General features: G+C 41.8%; 1 protein-coding gene and 1 non-coding gene across 6 annotated transcripts in view; both read right to left on the reverse strand.

Annotated features, from left to right (window-relative positions):
* TENM2 (teneurin transmembrane protein 2) overlaps positions 1 to 21,602 on the reverse strand; it is a 1,066,718-nt gene that overhangs the window by 863,105 nt on the left and 182,011 nt on the right. The gene's annotated exons all lie outside the window — the stretch shown is intronic.
* On the reverse strand, positions 21,235 to 21,372 carry LOC114807077. Its single transcript, XR_003755130.1, has one exon. It is a non-coding gene; the product is annotated as a small nucleolar RNA SNORA7 (small nucleolar RNA).

Below are 21,602 nucleotides of genomic sequence, written 5' to 3' on the forward strand. Positions count from 1 at the left end.
CTTAGCTGAGGGGAGGTGAAGGGAAAAGGGGGAGGGAGCAGAGAGCGGAGGGAGAGAAGAGAGGGAGCAGAGGGAAAAGGGGAAGTTCAGTCTGGGAAGGCCTCTTGGATGAGGTGAGCTCTCAGTAGGGCTTTGAAGAGGGGAAGAGAATTAGTTTGGCAAAGGTGAGGAGGGAGGAACTGCGGTAGGACGTGGGCCAGAGGTCGACGGTGGGAAAGTTGACAACATGCTAACAATCCACTGACCATGCTTTCCACTGTCAAGGCTGAAGCCCAGAGGGACCTAGCAAACCCCAAAATGAGGAGGCCTGGCCTTTGTCCCCATCTTTGGGGAAATTACTTACCACAGTCAAAATCTGAAGAACTGAAAAATCACCTGTACCTCCAAAAAAAAGTTAGCCAAGTGTTGAGCATTTAGAAAAGGGCTGCTCCTTTAAGGAGAGATTTCCGTTGGACAAGAGGCAGTAGACACTTGTCTGCTGTGAGACCCTGGGCAAGTGACTTGACTGCTCTGTGCCTCAGTTACCTCATCTTTAAAATGGGGATTAGCACTGTGAGTCCCAAGTGGAACATGGACTGTGTCCAACCTGATTAGCTTGCATCTACTCCAGGGCTTAGTACAGTGCCTGGCACATAGTAAGCACTAAACAAATACCATAAAAAAAACCCACCCACAGTTACAGATCCTGTAGGTAACAAATACACCTACTTGGCAAAGGCTATCCTTATACATAAAAATATGGAATGGGGTGTCACCTGTTTTTCTAGCCACCCCATAGGCCCGGGCAGGACCTCACCACCAACAGTGTCCTCTTCAAAAATAAATGAAAGTTATGTAGTGGATCCATCTGTGTTTTCAAAAAACTGTCAGCAGGATATGATGGAGGAAGCAAGTTGACAGCAAAGGACAGTCATTAGGGAGGAATTTTAAATTGAGCCTACGTAGGTTCTTCCGCATAATCGTGGAAGCTATCAGTGGAACTTAGTTAACGTCTTCTGGAATCATAAGCGTCCACTGTTTTTCAACTTCAGACATAAGCCTAGCTTACTTCTGACGCTGCTGTTGTGTATTGTGTGGATTTATATTTTAACATTTGGCAAATAAAATTAAAAACATTTGTAGTGTTAATGATGTGTATGATCCTGCTCTTTTGCTCTACTACTGCATTGCTATTTAATGACCTAAATAACTCCAGCACTGCTGATAGAAGGAGATAAACTGAACAGGTTTCTCTTTTTTTTTTTTCGCCTTGTCTTCTGGAAGAATGGGATGAGGGGAGGAATTCAGCTTGCTGCCACAGCCCAATTTATTTGTTAAACAATCCAGCCATGGTGGAGGAAACTCACCTTCATAAAACCTAAGCTGAAATTATCCAATATAAGATGATTTAAAAATAATAACATCTATTTCAACTATAGGATCTTACACCATACCCACATTTATTCTCCAAAGCAGGATAAATTCTGAAAAAAAAAAAAGCAATTATTTTTTCTCTGGCAATTGTGCTCAGCTAGAAGCGTTAAATATTAAAACCAGTTTTCCTTGTGCATGTTGTACAATCTCTCTCCAAAGTGAATCCTGTTTCTAAACTGCTCATCAGCGCTGAGCTGACAGATCTATTAAAAAGTGACTGCTGCTGACAAGACAGCCCTAAGGTTCCATCTGCTCCTAATGAGGGTGTCTCCATACCCATCAGATAAATGTATAGTTTGATCATATTCAAATATGCAAAAAGCCAAAAAAAGGCCTGGAAGGCGCGGCTAAGTGCCCTCAACATCAGGTCTGAAGCACTGGACCTTGGTTTCCAGAAGCCAAGGTTCAATTCCCAATTTGCTCCAGTCGGCCTTTCGACCTTCCAGTGCAAGCAGGATTGACTATTAAACAGTTTCCACTATGCAGTTCATTTGGAAAAGCCCAGCAAAAATGAGGCCCTGTCTGTTCAGAGGGTACATCAGTGATCCCAGGGCACTTGGCCAAACTGGTCATGCCATGCTTGATGTATTAAATAAAATTACATAGCATTGCATAATGACAGAACATGACAGTTCTACTCTAGGCAAACTGTGCCACTAAAGTAAATAACCCAGTGTTTGCTAGAACTTCTGGGCATCTGTTATTTGGCCTCCTGGCCCAAATCAGGAAATGCTTTCAAAGCTGAAAAAGCTGCTTGGATAGATTGTGAAGCGTGTTGTTCAAAGGTGGCTCTAATGCTCTATTAATAGTTCTGATGGCTTTTTTCCACAAAGCAAGTACTGTGTGATCCATTCTTTAAATATAAACTGTTGGCTCTACTTTTATCTTGGACTTTTCAACTAGGGGCAATAGAAAACGGGGGAGTAGTTATGGCTATCTGTCTGGCTTTAAACCAGCTGGTCTTTTTTCGGCTGCACTGTCGGCCAGTTTCAGTATTATAATGCTGATAGGAAGGATAATGATAATAACAATAACAATGATAATAATAGCAGTAGCTAAGCACTTTCCATATGCCAAACTCTTTATGCTACGATAGATAAAAGATAACCAGAGTGGACAAGTCCCTGTCCCACATAGGGCTGACAGTCTAAATGAGAGGGAGAACAGGTATTGAATCTCCATTTTACATAAGAAGCTGAGACACTGAGAACTTATGTAATTTGTCTATGGTTACCCAGAAGGCAAGAGGCAGACCCAGGATGAGAACTAGAATTAGAACTTCAACTACTATTTCTATGTGGATGATTCCCAAATCTACATCTCCAGCCTTGATCTCTCTCCTTCTCTGCGGTCTCGTATTTCCTCCTAACTTCAGGACATTTCTATGTGGATGTCCTGCCGACAACTCAAACAATGTGCCGAAACAGAATTCCTCAGATTCCCAACCAAACTCTGCCCTCCCCATTACTTTTACATAAATGTAGACAGAACTGCCACCCTCCCTGTCCCCAAGCTCATAATCTTGGCATTATCCTCAAATCATTGCTCTCATTCAACCCACATATTCAATCTGTTACTAAATCCTGTTGGTTCAGCTCTCACAAAATCACTATAATCCACCCTTTCCTCTCCATCTAAACTGCTAGCACATTAATCCAAACACTTATCCTATTCTGTCTTGATTCTTGCATCAGCCTCCTTGCTGACCTCTCTGTCACCTGTCTCTCTATCTCTGTCTCTCTTCAGTCTATATTACAGTCTGCTGTCCAGATCATTTTCCAACAGAATCATTCAGTCCATGTCTCTCCATTCTTCAAGAGGACAGAAACTACTTACCATAGGCTTTAAAGCACATCATCACCTTGCCCCCTCCTACCTTATCTCCTTGATTTCCTACTACAACCCAGCCCGTACACTTCACTCTTCTAATGCCAACCTATTCACTGTACTTCAATAATGTTTACCTTCCAGTTGACCCCTCACCCATGTCCTGTCTCTGGCCTGGAACTCCCTCCCTCTTCTTATCTGACAGATGTTCATTGTCCATACCTTCAAAAGTCTTACTGAAAACACATCTTCTCTTAGCGACCTTCCCCGACCAAGCTTTCATTTTTCTCTTCTCCCACTCCCTTCTGTACTCTTTATTTTATTTATTCTCAGAGCACTTAGGTACATATCTAATTTAATTTATTTCTGTATGTTAATGTCTGCCTCCCCCCTAAATTGTAAGCTCTTTGTGTGCAGGGAATGTGTGAACCAGCTCTTTTCGACTATACTCTCCCAAGAGCTTAGTACAGGTCTCTATACATAGTAAGTGCTCAATACATACGACTGATGGATTGATTAGAAACCAGGCCCACTGATTCCCAAGCTTATGCTCTTTCCACAGAAACATGCTGCTTCTGTAAGTGAAGCAACTGCTTCAGGGCACTATTTTGGAGGGGGCGGCAGTGTGGCCCAATGACATACGGGAGATATCACCGCTGGCGGTGGTGCTGGTGCTGCATCAGAGGAGATGTTAGTTGCAGGTGGCAGTTGGAAATGAAAGCACTCTCAACCTGAGTCAGAAGCGGTAGTCACGTGAACAGGGATCTTAGAAGGGAATGAACGGCTGTGGAGCAAGTGGGGTTTGGGGATCAGAGTCCCCCTGTCTCCCCCAGAGAAATACTCTTAGTTGGGGGGATTGGCTAGGGCAAGAGGAAGGGTGGAAATCTTTCTCTGCTTCAGGGCAAGTAACTAGCCCTGTCTCCTTGCTGCCTGGAACCATGGAGGAAGGGAGGATGATAGGCAAAGGAGGACCCACAGTTCTTGAGCATTGTCAGTTACTCCCCGAATAACCGTGAAGAGGTGAGAACTCCAAGGAGAAGAGTCAAAAGCAGAAGAGCAGAATCAGGAGTAGGAAAGAAGAGAAATTGCTCTCACTGCCCCCAGAGCTCCTATCCTGGCAACTGTGCCTCTGCCCTGAGGTTTGAAGCCACCCCTTGGCAGAAACTCAAGGACCTGGTGGCCAATTGCAGCAAAAATAATTTCTCTTTCCATCTTTTCCACCTGCTGTTCCTCCACTCCATCACCTCTAGCTCCAGAACAGGAGGATAAGGATGGGGAAGAGAAGTGTAAGGGGAGTGAGAGGAAGAGGAGGCTAATCCAAGGAGGCTACTAAATTATCTTCCTATAAACGGCTGGAAATCCTTGCTTGACTCAATTAATCCTTCACTTCTCTGTCTTTCCTTTTGGGTTCTATGTGAATTTAGTTAGGGGAAGGCCAGGAGCAAACACGCTATAATGAAAAAGGGAAACAGAACGAGTTGGTAATAGAGGTAGAGAAACGGTACCCCAGGGACAAGTACCAAAGACCAAGAGAAAGGATCATGCTGAGTTTCTGTCTAATCTGTATTTTCACCTCTCCAATGGCTGCCTATGTCCTGGATGTTCTCGGGATAAATGAACAAGACTTCTCCAGCATACATGACAGCAGGTGCCCAATGAGTGGTTTGTAAAGCAATTTAGGGGGAGCGACTCCGTCATCATAACTTTTCCTCAACTCCCCCAACAGCAAGAGCTGGATGAGACCACAAAGATTTACATGTCTGTTTATAGCACTATTTAACAACAATAAAATCATTCTTGGGCTCTGTCCTTGGGGCTCATTTTCTGCTTTTCCAGAGACTTGTGCCTTGCATGCTTGGTGTCTTCTTACATATTCTCTCTTTCTGCCTCCCCACAACATCAGCTTTTCTTGTACTCTCAGCTCAGTCCTTTTATTGCTTAATACCCTGGGAAGTTATCTCCCCAGGCAGTGTGTTTGGCAAAACATCAACACACTGACACCATTCCTGTGCCAATTTATGTGCTTCAACACTCAACCTACTCCAAATACTTATCAGTCAATGGTAATTATTCAGTGATTACTATACAAAAAAGCACTGTACTAAGCACTTGGGAGAGTAGAGTCAAATAAGTAGACACACCCCTGCCCTCAAGTAGTTTACAATCTAGCCAGAGAGACCGAAAGTGAATATAAAGATGTCTACATAAATGCTGGGAGAGTTTGGGGTGGAAGGAGGACTTCTGTACATCTATTTCACATTGACTTACATATAGAACCTAAACTACTATTTAAGCACTTAACTATGTATCCATTTTTTCCCTCCTTCTTCTATCTGTAAATTACTTTGTGTCTGTATCCCCTGATAGACTGTAAACTCCTCGAGAACAGGGATTGTATTCATAACTGTTATATTCTCCCCCATTACTTAGTAAATAATAATAATAATGTTGGTAATTGTTAAGCACTTTCTATGTGCAGAGCACTGTTCTAAGCTCAGGGGTAGATACAGGGTAATCAGGTTGTCCCACGTGGGGCTCACAGTCTTAATCCCCATTTTACAGATGAGGGAACTGAGGCACAGAGAAGTGAAGTGACTTGCCCACAGTCACACAGCTGACAAGTGGCAGAGCTGAGATTTGAACCCATGACCTCTGACTCCCAAGCCTATGTTCTTTCCACTGAGCCACGCTGATTCTCGTGGCTCAGTGGACTGTTATGTACAGTATATTGAAAGCTCTTTGAGAGGGATTGGGACTTCTAACTATATCATACTATCCCAAATGCTCTGCACACACTAAGCACTCAATAAAAACCAGTAACTGAGTAGGTGCTCAATAAATAAACCATGGATTAATTGATTGATTCACTTCTAAGACAGCTTGGTTTTCCAAATGTTCCTCTTTCTTGACTGACCTCCTGACCTTGGGCTTCTCAGTTGCTCTCCAGTTCTCACTCCAATTCTCCTCCTATCCAGTTCCCCAGCTTAAAATTCTCCCTTCTCACTCTCCTAGCGTTGTTTGTCTACATGCTTGGGACAAATAGTGTGCATTTTGTTCCAAAATGTTCCAGTGGTTCCAAAATATTACTGTGGCATTTGTTAAGCACTTCCTATGCCCCAAGCACTATCCTAGATTCATTGTATGTAGGTTGGATACTATCCCTGTCCCAAATGGGGCTCACAGTGTAAGAAGGAGAAAGGACAAGTACTTAACCCCCATTTTACATTTGTGGAAAGTGAGGCACAGATAAAATACTTCTGCAAGATCAAACAGCAGACAAGGGACAAGCTGGGATTAGAACCCACTTCTAACTCCTGGGCCCTGGGCTCACTAAGCCACACTGCTTTTCTGAAAAAGAAGCACACTTCCACAAGTGTAGGGTATCTCCTTCAGGGTTAAAAAAAAAACACACAAAAAACAAAAACACACAAAATAAAGGAATCTGACTTACCAGTCTACGGTTCTAAAGTAACACATGCAGTAACACACCTCAGGGAGCTGCAAAGTGGAGAGCATGCACACTCTTTCTGCTCCCGTTTTTATTTTCTGCTGAAAGCAGACAAAATGCCTGCTTCAAGCAGGGAATGGCTTCTTAGGAGGCAGGTTTCTAAGCTCCATTCCATAAATCCTCAATATGGCTGAGTGAACAACATTCAGGAGCTGTTAGAGGGCACCCCCATCCTAGCTGCCATTCTGAAAGCAGAATCGCTGTCCACTTGTGCCATCCATTCATTCTGTATTCTGCCACTGTGGATTCCTTCACACCCTCTGGCCAGCCACTGAGAGCAGGATCTGAATACATGGAGTGCATCGTACCAAGGTGCCTTCTTTCTCCTTACCTCCACCTCTCACACACCTATGGCCTCATTCGCTCATTTATGGAGCTGCTCCTTTCCATCTCCCTCCCCCTCCTCTGCTCTTCCCCTGCCCTTCTCTTACCCCTTTCCTCTTATTTCATCCAATGACTATGGGAGCCAAATTGGCAAGAAAGATGAAACACTTCGAACCACTGGCCTGCATTTCCAGACCATCAGGAGAAATGGATGGGGAGAGTTGAAGGGGAGTATTTCAGCAGGGCGAACAATCCCAATGCAAGTTTCTCCACTTGGAGCCCCGATCACCTTCGCCTATTGGCTCCTTCATCTAAAAATGGTGTATTCTGTGGACTCAGAACAAAAACTGACCTAAGGACAACAATTCGTCTTGGAGCTAGAAGGTTAAAAAAATTCTAGTCATAAATTTCCCTCCCTAAAAAGAGTTAACTTGAACATAGATGTATCCTATTCTTCAGTGCAGTTGTGTTACAGATGCTTTTCTACACACACAGCAACACTCTAACACCAAATACGGGACACATTCAAATGACAGAATATGTTAAAATGAATATTTCAGAGATTAAATTGTTGCTTTCAGGCCTGGTGCTGAATAGTGCTATCCCACAGAAGACGGTGAAAATTAAAAACCTTCAGTTACCTCTGGAGTACACTAAAGCTGAAATACCATATACCAATATATGCTAGGTCTAACAAAGAAATTTTAACAAACATAGTTTCTTACCTCAAGAGGTTTAGATAGATAGCTGTACCACCCTCCTGATATTCAACTTGTTACCCCAGAGTATGAGTGTTCTACTAATGTTTCCCTCCAAAAGGTTTCCTGTCCACTCTCCTAGACTTGCTAGAATATCAATCAATCAATAGCATTTATTTAGTATTTATTGTGCATAGAGCACCATACTAAGCACTGAGGAAAGAGATGTAGCAAGGTTCAGTGCTGGTCCAGAACCATTCCCCACCTTTTAATTCAATCCTCCATTCATTTGCATAGATGGATCCCCAAGTTAGGGTAAGCAAAAACCAATAAAGTTAGTCTGACAGCTAAATTAGACATAGACATTCTCATTAATGCCCCGAGAAGCAGGGGCACTGCCTAAAAACATAATATTTGAATTATGTATGGGGCTTCTAGTTTTTGGAGGTGATATATAAATATCAGATAATAGAGTCAATGATTACAAGACTAATTAACTTTAAGACTTTCACTGTTGAATTGTAAGACTTTGGTAGAGAAGCAGCATGGCTCAGTGGAAAGAGCCCGGGCTTAGGAGTCAGAGGTCATGGGTTCGATCCCAGCTCTGCCACTTGTCATCTGTGTGACTGTGGGCAAGTCACTTAACTTCTCTGTGCCTCAGTTACCTCATCTGTAAAATGGGGATAAAGACTGTGAGCCTCACGGGGGACAACCTGACTACTCTGTAAATCTACCCCAGCGCTTAGAACAGTGCTCTGTGCATAGTAAGTGCTTAACAAATACCAACCCCATTATTATTATTATTCCAGCCAGCTCCGGCTTCGAGAATTTAGGAATGTCGTCCCCTCTCCAATCACTGTTAGAGAAATCTAATGTGCCTCCCTGGCTAATCCAATATATGGTGCTATCTGGTGTTACAACTGCTGAAAAGCTTTGCCATTTCAATGCGCACGAAGTCACGCATCATATAGGACTTATTTGAGCCCAGAGTCCAGGAGTCGTGAGTCCTCTTCTTTGGAATCACCGAAAGGAGTAGGGAGGGCAAAGGAGAAGGTTAAGCCTCTTCCAAATAATAAATTGGGGAGGAAGGAAAGAACTTAAATGTGCCTTTAAACTCAGCTGCTACTTTTAAAGCTGTTAAACCACAGTCTTATAATTCAACAGCAAAAGTCTTAAAGTTAGTCTTGTAATTATTGACTCTATTATCTGATATTTACAGATAAAAAGAAGATAGTTTAGTCATTCACATGGTTAAGAGCTGCATTTGGCTCATTTTATACATGGTTTAGTAAGAACAACATATTAGTTAAAAAAAAATCCTTCCCTTGAATTCCCACTCCCATAGTGGTTAAGCCAGTATTAAGTTAGAGCCAAGACAATGATATAACCTAATTTTTTCCTGAATGAGGTGAATTTTTGTACAGTGGTATGGAAGAAATAAATCTATAAGAAAATCCCTCTTGAACTAGCTAATCTTTAACTTCCCCAGGGTACCATTCTCAGAGCCCCATTATTGCTTGCTCATGATTGTCAGTGAAACACAGCTGAGCTGACATTTCAGAGTTAAGACAGTTACAGAGGCAGCCACAGAACTAAACACACACATATATATATATATATATATATATATATATATTTCTGCATATAAAATTACCTGCCTCTGCCAAGGGAACATGCAAAGAAAAACATACTACATACAAAGAAAATGCCAATTACATCCTGGTATATAGGTTCACTATGTAATGGGAATAACAGTCTTCTGATAGGGAAGAATAGCATCTGTAGTGCATGAGCCAGCTGGAAGAGACTTCCTGATGAAAAAAAAAATGACAGAAAATATAAGTAATGGGACCATATTATGTCACCATCCACCCTCAAGACTTGAAGCATATTCACTTATTGCTGCTGTGTGGGATGATGAGTACTGGACTGATCATTGTCCAAAGTGCCCCCAAATTCTACTAATGATAAAGTGTATTGTAGAGTGGCATCCAAATCACTCAGATGACTAATTACAAATTCCTGAATAATGAGGAAATATACAATGAACTTTGCAAAATCACAGTAGATCTTGTACCTATTCCCTGAGGGGAATCTTAAAAGAGTTGGCACCAAATCAGATTCAAAGACCCTCAATCAGTTCTCACCCTCTAACTTATCTTGCTCCTCTTCCACTACAACCCAGCTCACACAATTCACTCCTTTAATACCAATCTATTCACTGTGTCTTGTTTTTGCCTCATCTTTCATCAACCCCTTGCTCAAGCCTTCCCATCTGCCTGGCAGATGTCACTCTTCCCATCTTCAGAACGCTACTTCATTCATTCATTCATTCATTCAATAGTATTTATTGAGCGCTTACTATGTGCAGAGCACTGTACTAAGCGCTTGGGATGAACAAGTCGGCAACAGATAGAGACAGTCCCTGCCGTTTGACGGGCTTACAGTCTAATCGGGGGAGACGGACAGACAAGAACAATGGCACTAAACAGCGTCAAGGGGAAGAACATCTCGTAAAAACAATGGCAACTAAATAGAATCAAGGCGATGTACAATTCATTAACAAAATAAATAGGGTAACGAAAATATATACAGTTGAGCGGACGGGTACAGTGCTGTGGGGATGGGAAGGGAGAGGTGGAGGAGCAGAGGGAAAAGGGGAAAATGAGGCTTTAGCTGCGGAGAGGTAAAGGGGGGATGGCAGAGGGAGTAGAGGGGGAAGAGGAGCTCAGTCTGGGAAGGCCTCTTGGAGGAGGTGATTTTTAAGTAAGGTTTTGAAGAGGGAAAGAGAATCAGTTTGGCGGAGGTGAGGAGGGAGGGCGTTCCAGGACCGCGGGAGGACGTGACCCAGGGGTCGACGGCGGGATAGGCGAGACCGAGGGACGGCGAGGAGGTGGGCGGCAGAGGAGCGGAGCGTGCGGGGTGGGCGGTAGAAAGAGAGAAGGGAGGAGAGGTAGGAAGGGGCAAGGTGATGGAGAGCCTTGAAGCCTAGAGTGAGGAGTTTTTGTTTGGAGCGGAGGTCGATAGGCAACCACTGGAGTTGTTTAAGAAGGGGAGTGACATGCCCAGATCGTTTCTGCAGGAAGATGAGCCGGGCAGCGGAGTGAAGAATAGACCGGAGCGGGGCGAGAGAGGAGGAAGGGAGGTCAGAGAGAAGGCTGACACAGTAGTCTAGCCGGGATATAACGAGAGCCCGTAATAGTAAGGTAGCCGTTTGGGTGGAGAGGAAAGGGCGGATCTTGGCGATATTGTAGAGGTGAAACCGGCAGGTCTTGGTAACGGATAGGATGTGTGGGGTGAACGAGAGGGACGAGTCAAGGATGACACCGAGATTGCGGGCCTGCGGGACGGGAAGGATGGTCGTGCCATCCACGGTGATGGAGAAGTCTGGGAGCGGACCGGGCTTGGGAGGGAAGATGAGGAGCTCAGTCTTGCTCATGTTGAGTTTTAGGTGGCGGGCAGACATCCAGGTGGAGACGTCCCGGAGGCAGGAGGAGATGCGAGCCTGAAGGGAGGGGGAGAGGACAGGGGCGGAGATGTAGATCTGCGTGTCATCTGCGTAGAGATGGTAGTCAAAGCCGTGAGAGCGAATGAGTTCGCCGAGGGAGTGAGTGTAAATGGAGAACAGAAGAGGGCCAAGAACTGACCCTTGAGGAACTCCAACAGTTAAAGGATGGGAGGGGGAGGAGGCTCCAGCGTAGGAGACCGAGAATGATCGGCCAGAGAGGTAAGAGGAGAACCAGGAGAGGACAGAGTGCTACTTACATCACACCTACTCTAGGATGCATTCTCGGACTAAGATCTCGTCCGCCCTACCTTATTTTTCCTCCTTATTATGCAGCATTCATATATACTACAACTATGTATATGTATATATATATATGTGTATATATGTATATATATATATATATATATATATATATATATATATATATATATATGTGTGGACAGGTTCACAGACTCTACGACTATAATTCTAGGGGAGAAACAAATCTATAACCTGGGTTTCTGAAACTACCTTCAGCATTCAGGAATCAGTTCTGGGCTTCATTCTGAGGATTTTCTATGACTGCTACTCTAGTTTCTGGCTCTCAGAATCTTGAGGCTGGAGTTAATTCACTGAAACCTATTATGCGTGGCCGTACCCCATACTAAAGCACCCTATTCCATATTATTTGTTTTTTTTTCTCCTTTGCAAGTTATCAACCTCTAATCTCTAAAAACCTACATCCACATGACAATCTCAACAGAGAATGAGTAAAAGCCAAGGCAACTGCACTTTAGAAAAGAAAAGGCAACAGGCACATTGTTAGGCATTTCAACTTTACCTGTGGCTTCAGTCCTTGTTCTGAAAGCATAAAATGAATGCTGACTGATTAGCTTGATGGGTGGAATTGCCAATATTCTTTAGGCGGTTATTACCTATAAGGCTGTCCTTGACTGCTGTGACCCATACAGATTAAGATATAAAAATTGCTGTGTTTGTAGAAAAAAGGTTTGTAGAAAAAAAAGGTGCCTAGGGAATTCATTTTCTGAGAGAGGTAGAGGGATGTCTGATGTAAAAAATTGCTTCGAAAGATGATTAGCAGAGAGTTGGACCCATAGAACTCTCACAGTTCCTTCTAGTTAGCTCCTTGTGGATTGGGGTTGCGTTTACCAACTTGATTGTATTGTACACACTCAAGTGCTTAGGACAGTGCTCAGAACACAGTATGAGCTAAATAAAGACCACTGATTGACTGACTGCTTGATTGGAGGCTCACGAATGACTGCCAGTCATCTCTCAGCTATCAATTAATAGTTGTTGCCTGAGGATTTTTTTCCGGCTCTTTGGGAACCTGGTTACAGTCCTGAAGTTTCCCAGGAAATGATAAGATTGGAGCCAGGCAGCTTGTTACCCATCCATGAAGTGATATTATCAATCAAACAATCAATTGCATTTATTGAGCTCTATGTGCAGAGAACTGTACTAAGTGCTTAGGAGGATACAATAAAAAAGAGTGGGTAGACATGTTCTCTGCCCACAAAGAGTTTACAGTCTAGATTCTACATGTTTTCATCTGAGCACTTAGAGTAAGCTCAGAGGGACCAGTGCTTTGTGGCTCGATAAAAACTAACATTGTCTATGCACTGGACTCCCGAGACATATTGGTGGGGCATTTTGGCTATTTAATGAGATCTTACTGCTTGCTGTGCACTGTCCTAGGTGCTTGAGAAGAGTACAATAGAGTAGGCATACGTATTCCCTACCAACAAGGACTTCACAACCTATATGGGGAGACAGACATATACATAAATTACTTATGAGAGAATAGGAGAGTACAGGGATATGTGCCTAGTATTGAGGGGCTCGGGTGAATAGTTAAGTCTTAAGAGGTACAGATCCAAGCGAATAGACATTGCTGAGGGAGAAATGAGGGTCTAGTCAGGAAAGGATTCGTGGCTTCTGCAAATACTCAGTCTCTTGACTAAGGACCCAGACCTGTTCCAGCTCAAACTAGTGGGCCATGTGATAAATAATAATTATAAAAGAAACAATAATAATAGTAATAATGTTTTTTAAACAGTATGTGTCAAGCACTCTACTAAGCACTGGGGAAGATAAGGGGTTAATCAGGTTGGACACAGTTCCTGTCACATACGGGTTCACAACAGATTCGCCTCTTGTCAATACCAAGTTAATTCAAGAAGCAGCATGGCCTAGGGAATTAAAAGGACCTGGGTTTTAATCTCAGCTCTACCAATTTCTGCTCTGTGACTTCGGTCAATTCAATTAATTTTACTGGGCCTCAGTTACCTCATCTAAAATGGGAATTAAAACTGTGAGCCTCATTTGGAACATGAACTACGTCCAACCTGAGTAGTTGTATCAATCAATCAATGGTATTTATTGAGTGCTTATTATGTGCAGGGCACTGTACTAAGCACTTGGGAGAGTTCTAGACAACAGAATTAGCAGACACTTTCCCTGTCAATAATGAGTTTATAGGGGGAGAGAGGGAGACCCATATTAATAGAATTAACTTAATATACAATTTATTAATTGTGATATTGGGAGTGGAGTGTATATTAAACGTCCAAAGTTCACAGATCCAAGTGCATTTGCCTTCCCAGTGTGGGGTTGGAAATGCCCGCCTCCAAAGCTATATTATAGTTCACTCAATCGAAATCAATCATATTTATTGAGACTTACCAGTGCCGAGAACTGTACTAAGTGCTTGGGAGAGCACAATACTACAGAATTAGCAGGCACGTTCCCCGTCCATAACAGGTTTACAATCCACAGGGGCTTACAATCTAGACATTAGGTAATATTAATAAATAATTCATGATACATGATTTATAGATATGTAAATAGGAACTGTGGGGTTCGGGGTGGGGTGAATATCAACTGTCCAAAAGTCAAAGATTGAAGGGCATAGACAACATGAAAGGGAGAGGGACCCAGGGAAAAGAGGCTTTATTGGGGAAGGCTTCCTGGAGAAGATGTGATCTTAATAATATTTTGAAGGTGGGGAGAGTGTTGGTCTGGCATATATGAAGAGGGAGGGAGTTCCAGAGTGCTTGGCACATAGTAATCGCTTAACAAATAACATCATTATTATATGGGAAAGGGGTTGCAGGCAAGATAGACAAGATCGGGGCACAGTTAGTAAGATGGTGCTAGAGGAGGGGAGTATTAGTATTAGGAAATTTGTGAAATGATGTAGGATGAGGCAAGCTGCTTGAATACTCTAAAGCCAATGGCAAGGAGTGTCTATTTAAAACTTTTGTATCAACCCCAGTGCTTACTACAGTGCCTGGCACATAGTAACCACTTAACAACTACCATAAAAAGAAGAAAGAAAAAGAGTGAAAAAGGTGCTGGAAGTGATTAAACCATTGAGAAATATGGGTTCTGGATTTTTATGGGAGAAATATTATTTTGCCTCAGGCAGACAAATGTTGAAGCCTGGAATACAAAGAACAGAAAATCCCTTTGACGTTGCCCTCTTCTACTTCACTCTTGATAGTGCTGGGGCGTATAACCTTTGCTTTCTCTGACTACGCTGGCCCTTCCATGACACCTAGCCTATCAGAACATGCCTAGATGTGAAAGTTGACTTTCATGGGGAAAGAAGCCAATATAAACAGAAGAAAGTTACATGTAGTAACGTCTCCTGTGTGACCTTGGGCAAGTCACTTCACTTCTCTGTGCCTCAGTTACCTCATTTATACAATGGGGATTGATACTGTGAGTCCATGTGGGACAGGGACTGTGTCCAACCTAATTTGCTGGTATCCACCCCAGTGCTTAGTACAGTGCTTGGCACACAGTAAGGGCTCAAGAAATACCACAATTATTATGTAGCCGATTGGAGGGTGCCAGAATTGAAAGATAGAAAACGTCTACTTCTGTGGTCCCGAGAAGCTCTGGTTACACCTGTACTAAAGATTTGATTTAGGAAATGTTTACATTTTTCTCTATTGTAATACTGAATTAATTCAAAATGCAGAAGAACCTGATTTTTTAAAGGACAAGAGAGCAACTAGCTCTTTCCAACTGTGATTTTTTTGGAATAAACTAATATTGCCATTGACAGAAGGTTGTTCAGGGTCAAAGCTTTCACTGGATTTTTTATGTAAACCCTACAAAAGTGTGTGCTTGCCTCAAAAAGGATGTGGTATTTAGATGACTAACCTTGAAAATCACAATTTCCCAGAGTGTGTAACAATTTCAAGGGAAAATGTAGCAAAGTTTCACTTTACTATTTTAGGACCGAGCACCTCTTGGGTTAGAAGGCAGGCAGGTAAAGAAAATGTTTATATCTAATAAAATGCTTTTCTCATAAGGTTAAACTAGACTACCGCAGTCTTAGTTATTTTCAGACCTTATCTTTTCAATCTGTGGTGCAGCTATCCAGGCTTCTAACTATATTATGAATCATATATTAAACATATTTTCTCATCTCTCAAAATTCAAGATTTTAATTCGCTTTTATGCTTTATTTTAATTGGAATGTTGCTAAATCTGTCTACAGTCTTTCCAACTATTTTAACAGCCTTTTAATTTGTCGTCTTGAAAATTATAACTCTTCATTAACTTTGAGAGACATAGCTTTGCAATTGTGATTTATTGTTTCTCATTTTATTAACAATCTACTTAATGAATTTTAGGCTTAGAGCAGATCATGGTAGTTATCTAAGCCCTTGCCCTGAATGTTTAAAAAAGAAACAAACCACAAAGCAAAACTTCCTGATAAACACACTAGAAGAATAAACCCGAAAGAGAAAGGGAGAGAAGGGAAGATGATTGGGGATATGCATAAGTACCCGCTAGCAATCTTCAAATCCATTTCACCATTCTCATTGCAGCCTATAAGTCCATTAACAAGCAATAGTGCCGACACCAAATTGGATTGGTCCTCAGTGGGATATCTGTGGCTATAATGGTAGATGGCTGCCCATAGTCCAAGGTTCCCATCTAGAGATGCTTACCTGAGATAGAGGGTTCCTTTATCCATCTTTTTCCTAATGTTCTTTCTCCAATTGGACAACATGTATCACCCCCTTGTAGTACCTTCATAATGGAAATGATTCCTCCAATTTTCATAGGTGTCAAAGTGCTTCCACAGAGATGACCTCATTGTCTCGCCATAAATTATGGAGGGCCAGGGAATACTCTCCTCATGTTATGGAAGGAGGTAGTGAGGTACTTAAGCTTAACCAAGGTTACACATTAAGGTGGTGGGCAAGCTGAGATAAGAGCCCAGAACTCTCCATTCTTGACCCAATTTTCTATCCTGCTGCTTCCTCAGCTGTTCATAATACTGTCAATAGAAATTCAATACCTCTCCAAGGTGTCAGTAACCTAAGGAGATAGTTGTCAAAGCAAAGGGGGAAGAGGCTTTTTTCACATATCTCCCCCAAGTTTGTGTTGCAAACTTTGTAACACGCTGAGATTAATTTTCGCATAAGACTTATTTTTCCCCTGGGGATGCTACATCATTTCATTTTTTCCATCACATATCATGGTGGTGCGTTCTCTCGGGACAACCAATGTTATAGGTGGAAAACCTCCCACTGACGCCTAGAAAATGCTTAGATAAATCCTATTGCTCTTCTGATACAAACTGCTTCCTTGGTTCTCAATCTATTTTTAGTGGCCACCCAGAATGGACTCACACAGCTCATAATGAAGATGAACATACTTTAGCTCGTGTGATTTGATCACAGCTAAAACACTAAAGTTAGTATTATGTACTTAACAGTTAATAGTAAATATTTAATATTACCCCATTGTGGAGAAATCTCTAAGGAATCTCTCAGTCTCAGCCAAAGGCTGATTAAAACTGTCATCACCCATGTACAATGCCCTTATTCTAATGTCCGGCTAAATCCATTTTAATTTTCTTTTAATATCTAAAAAAAAATTTTAAGTCCACTAAGTGCCAGCAGATTAAAATAAAAGCTCACTGAATTAATTCTTCCTTTTAGGAATCCAAAAATGTTTTATTAGGCTCCATTACTTCACAACACTTTTAAATAGCCCAGTAGAAAGTAATAGGTATATCAGGGAACTTAGAATATTATCTGTTGGACGCATGAGTTCAGTTATTGGAGATTTTCATAGGAACTGTCCTGTATCAACATGTAGCTACAAGGTGATGCATCTTAGGTAAGGGAAAAGAAAGCCAGCAGGGATTGGAAATTGAGATATGCTTGTACCAAGTTGAGATAACATAGGGAAATAAACTCTGATGTCTCACCAGATTCCCTGTCACAAAAAAATCCTGCACAAAACTCCTGCCCAACTCAAACTGTAAGGAGACAAAGTAACTGTTTTGAAAACCAAATCCATGCCTTTCCTTCCCCAGTGAAAGAAATATTTCATTTCTTACAGTAGAAGTAGATTATTTCTAGCAGTGGCACTTTTACGTTTGGATACATATCACCCTCTAATTTGTAGAAATCTGGTTGGTTTATCAAAACGAAACCAAGAGTTAGTAATCTGAAAATGGTCTGGAAAGCTATATACAATTTATTTGAGGGTTTAGCAAGAGTTAGTTGGAAACATCCAGTGGTTGACATGCAACTTAAAATAAATCACCTGTCTTTTCCAACTCAATGGGTATGAGTTCCTGGAATGCTAGGCAGCCATTTTCCTTATATCCTGTATCCACCACTCACTGTACTGAGTTAAGTTCTAATGAATGCACCGTTTTCAATAATAAATAAGGCTCCAGTCCAAAAGACTCAGTGCAAAGAGTAGAGTGTGTTAACTATTTATCATAATTATTAATAATGAATTCTACTTTTATGGGAGGACTAATAAGAATGAACTGGGTTTAGTCTAAAGCCTTAGTTGCTGCAGATTCAGCAAAATGAACAGCTATTTACATTTAGGGTGACCTAATTACCATTAATTTCATTCTCATTTTCATAAAATGCCATCGATTTCTCTGACTCACTTTCAAATACTCTGGGAAAAAAACAATGTTATTGTTTCAGTATACGATTTGTTTATAGCAGCCAGACCCAATCTATATGCATAACATTCTTTCACAAGTACTTTTTCCTTGCTTATTTGGCTTCCATATTTCCCTTTATTACTTCCAGAGAAGAAACCTACACAGAAGTTCCTAAAATAAACAGTTCACCTAAGATGGGTATAATTAATCTGTTTATTAATTTTTAGCAGGAATAAAACACACATTACATTAAACAGTGACAGTATATATTGTATTTTGCAAACAATGCAAGATAACATCTATGAATACAAATACGGCATATCGCAAAGGAGACTCTTCTCAGATATTTTAAAAAGCACCTTTTTTTTTGAATGTCAGAGTACACTGCGATTGTCACAGAAGAATGAGTGGGACTGCAAGAAGCCATAATCCAAATAGCATAAGAAAATGTAAGCAAAAAAATTGCAAATAAAACTGCTTATATTCATGTAACTTGTTTGGCGACAGCAGTATAGCATAAGGAAAGCTGCTATAACTCATAACAGCATCTTGTAATAAAACAGCTTTATGCATCCCTCTCAAACTGTTTAGTGCTCAAATCTCATCAGATGGCTGAGTAAGCATTACACTTTGGGACAGTAAATCTGTTTCCAATATGGTCTACATTCACAGATATGCACTTTAGTATTCATTCTAAGACACTTCAAGCTAAGTACTTATAAAGAAAGGGTAATCTTATATTCAAATATCTGGATGCTATTTTCTCTGTCAATTTCAGTAATCTAGTTCGCATTAGACATAAGCCAAATGAATCTCTGTGAATCCTAGATCCGCAGTCATGACAGACCACAGTGGGGATCCTCTCAAGCAGGGAGAGGTGAAGTGGAATTTCGTTGTTGAATTCCACCATTAAGTTAAGGGAGATGAGACGAGTCTGAGGACAGGGGAAATGAGTGTTTTTCAACATGTTTTCTTGTGGATGGTGTTCTAAAGAGAGATCCTCCTCTCCTCTAACACAAAGGTTATTAAGTTACATTTAATGTTATTAGTGGCTCCTTCTAAGGTCGAGTAGATTGCTGGATCAGGCAATAAAAAGTTAGCCAGACTGCATCCATTTTAGATTTCTATATGTGAAGGGTCTCACGATTGCAAGCAATGCAGTCCTATTCTTTTTGATCTGGAAGCTCCTCACATACAACAGGAAAGAGCAGAGAGAAATGCTTAAATTTAGAGACCTTCCCAGTTCAGATCAGAGATATCGGTCCACCTCAGTACTCTGGCTCTAAATGTAGGCATAGGTTGTGAGGAGGAATATAACACAGAATCAACTTCCACAATAATACCCATCAACTTGAATCGTAGAAGTAATGATATATTTGGAGCTTCTGTAGGGTGCCTTGCACTGAATACTTAGTACAATGGAAGCACAAGAAATGGCTCAGTGGAAAGAGCACGGGCTTTGGAGTCAGAGGTCATGGGTTCGAATCCCGGCTCGGCCACTTGTCAGCTGTGTGACTTTGGGCAAGTCACTTAACTTCTCGATGCCTCAGTTACCTCATCTGTAAAATGGGGATTAAGACTGTGAGCCCCACATGGGACAACCTGATTCCCCCGTGTCTACCCCAGCGCTTAGAACAGTGCTCGGCACATAGTAAGCGCTTAACAAATACCAACATTAAGAAACATTCCTTGCCCGCAAGGAACTTATCTAACAGAACAATCAAACCTTTGCAACAAAAGACTCTGAGGGATTAGGCATGGTGGCGGAGTCAAGAGACTCCTTGCAGGCAAGAATTCCACTATCAATGGGAATCCTCACTCTCCCACTTTGCTTTCTTGATGGCAGGAAGGAGCAGGCAAGGGGCAGGGTTAGATCAGTCAGTCAGTTGGGAGGTGTAATCATTCTGTCCAGAATTGAAAAGATGAAAGGAAGTTGCACGATGCAGGGGAAATGTGCAGAAGAAAGAACATGAAGAATATTTTCATCTTGATAGCTAAGGAACACCAGGTCCAGTGATCAATGTGTGAAAATAACATTAATGTTTGCCAGATAACAAAGCCGGCACCAATTAATCTTTCCTTTTTTCTCGCTCCTGTTTTTTTTTATTCTGGCTCTGAAAAAATTACTTTACTGTGTTAAGAAGGAAAATGCTTTGTTTGCTGGAACCTTTAAAAAAAAAAAAAAACGCTTTCATTGCTCCCAGTGAAGTAGCATCTGATGCTTTGAGGACCCAGCATTTGTACACTTGCTTCCTTTTTTTCCTGCTAAGGTGTTTTAATCCTGACAGTAAAATAGAATAAACCCCAGACATCAGAGATGCGAGTGACACTGGCCACACACATTAGAGGAAAACAGTCAAAAGCTGCTCACCCATGTCTTCCCCTTTGTCCAGGGTCTCTACTTTCTGACAACACTACACTAGAACTACCATTTCCCACAGTCTGCGCCGATACAAGTAGAGTTACATAGAGTTTGTCTCAATAACTACAATAAAACTTTCTAAATTAATACCAGCCACATGCCCACGGGAAGCAGGATGGCGTAATGGATAGATCTGGGCCTGGAAGCTAGAAGGTTATGGGTTCTAATACCAAATCCGCCAGTCTGCTGTGTGGCCTTGGGCAAGTAGCTTCACTTCTCTGAGCCTCAGTTACCTCACCTGTTAAAGGGGCATTAAGACTGTCAGTCTCAAGCGGGACAATCTGTTTACTTTGTATCTACCCAGGCACTTAGAACAGTGCTTGGCACATAGTAAGTGCTAAACAAATAGCATAATTATTATTGTTGTTGTTTTACACTGTCGAGTCGTGTGCGAACCATAGTGACGGCACAAACGCATCTCTCCCATAATTCCCCATTTTCATCTGCAAATCGATCTGGTAGTGGATCCGTAGAGTTTTCTTGATGAAAGTATGGAAGTGGTTTATCAATGCCTCCTACCGTGCAGTAAGCGAATCTCTGCCATTGACTCTCTCCCATGCTGCTGCTGCTGCCCATCATAGGTGAGTTTTGACTTGTAGCAGATTGCCTTCCACTCATTAGCCACTCCCCAAGCTGGGAATAGAATGGATATGCCTCTGCTTGACTCTCCCTCCTGTAGTCGTGACTGGTAGAGTACTGGAAACTCTCCAGATGCAACCCTGAGAGGGCACCATAAGTATTATTATGCCCAGACAATCTCATAGTTTGGGTAACTGATGTTAAGGTACTCACTGAATGTGATTGGAAGACCAACTTATTGGGAAACTAGAAATTTGAAGATCTGCTCACACTGTTCAGTAGTACTGGCCTAGTGCCTCAAATTTAATAATGTTGGTATTTGCCAAGCGCTTACTATGTGCAGAGCACTGTTCTAAGTGCTTAGGTAGATACAGGGTAAT

The sequence above is a fragment of the Ornithorhynchus anatinus genome, chromosome X1, assembly GCF_004115215.2.
Source record: "Ornithorhynchus anatinus isolate Pmale09 chromosome X1, mOrnAna1.pri.v4, whole genome shotgun sequence".
NCBI lineage: Eukaryota > Metazoa > Chordata > Mammalia > Monotremata > Ornithorhynchidae > Ornithorhynchus > Ornithorhynchus anatinus.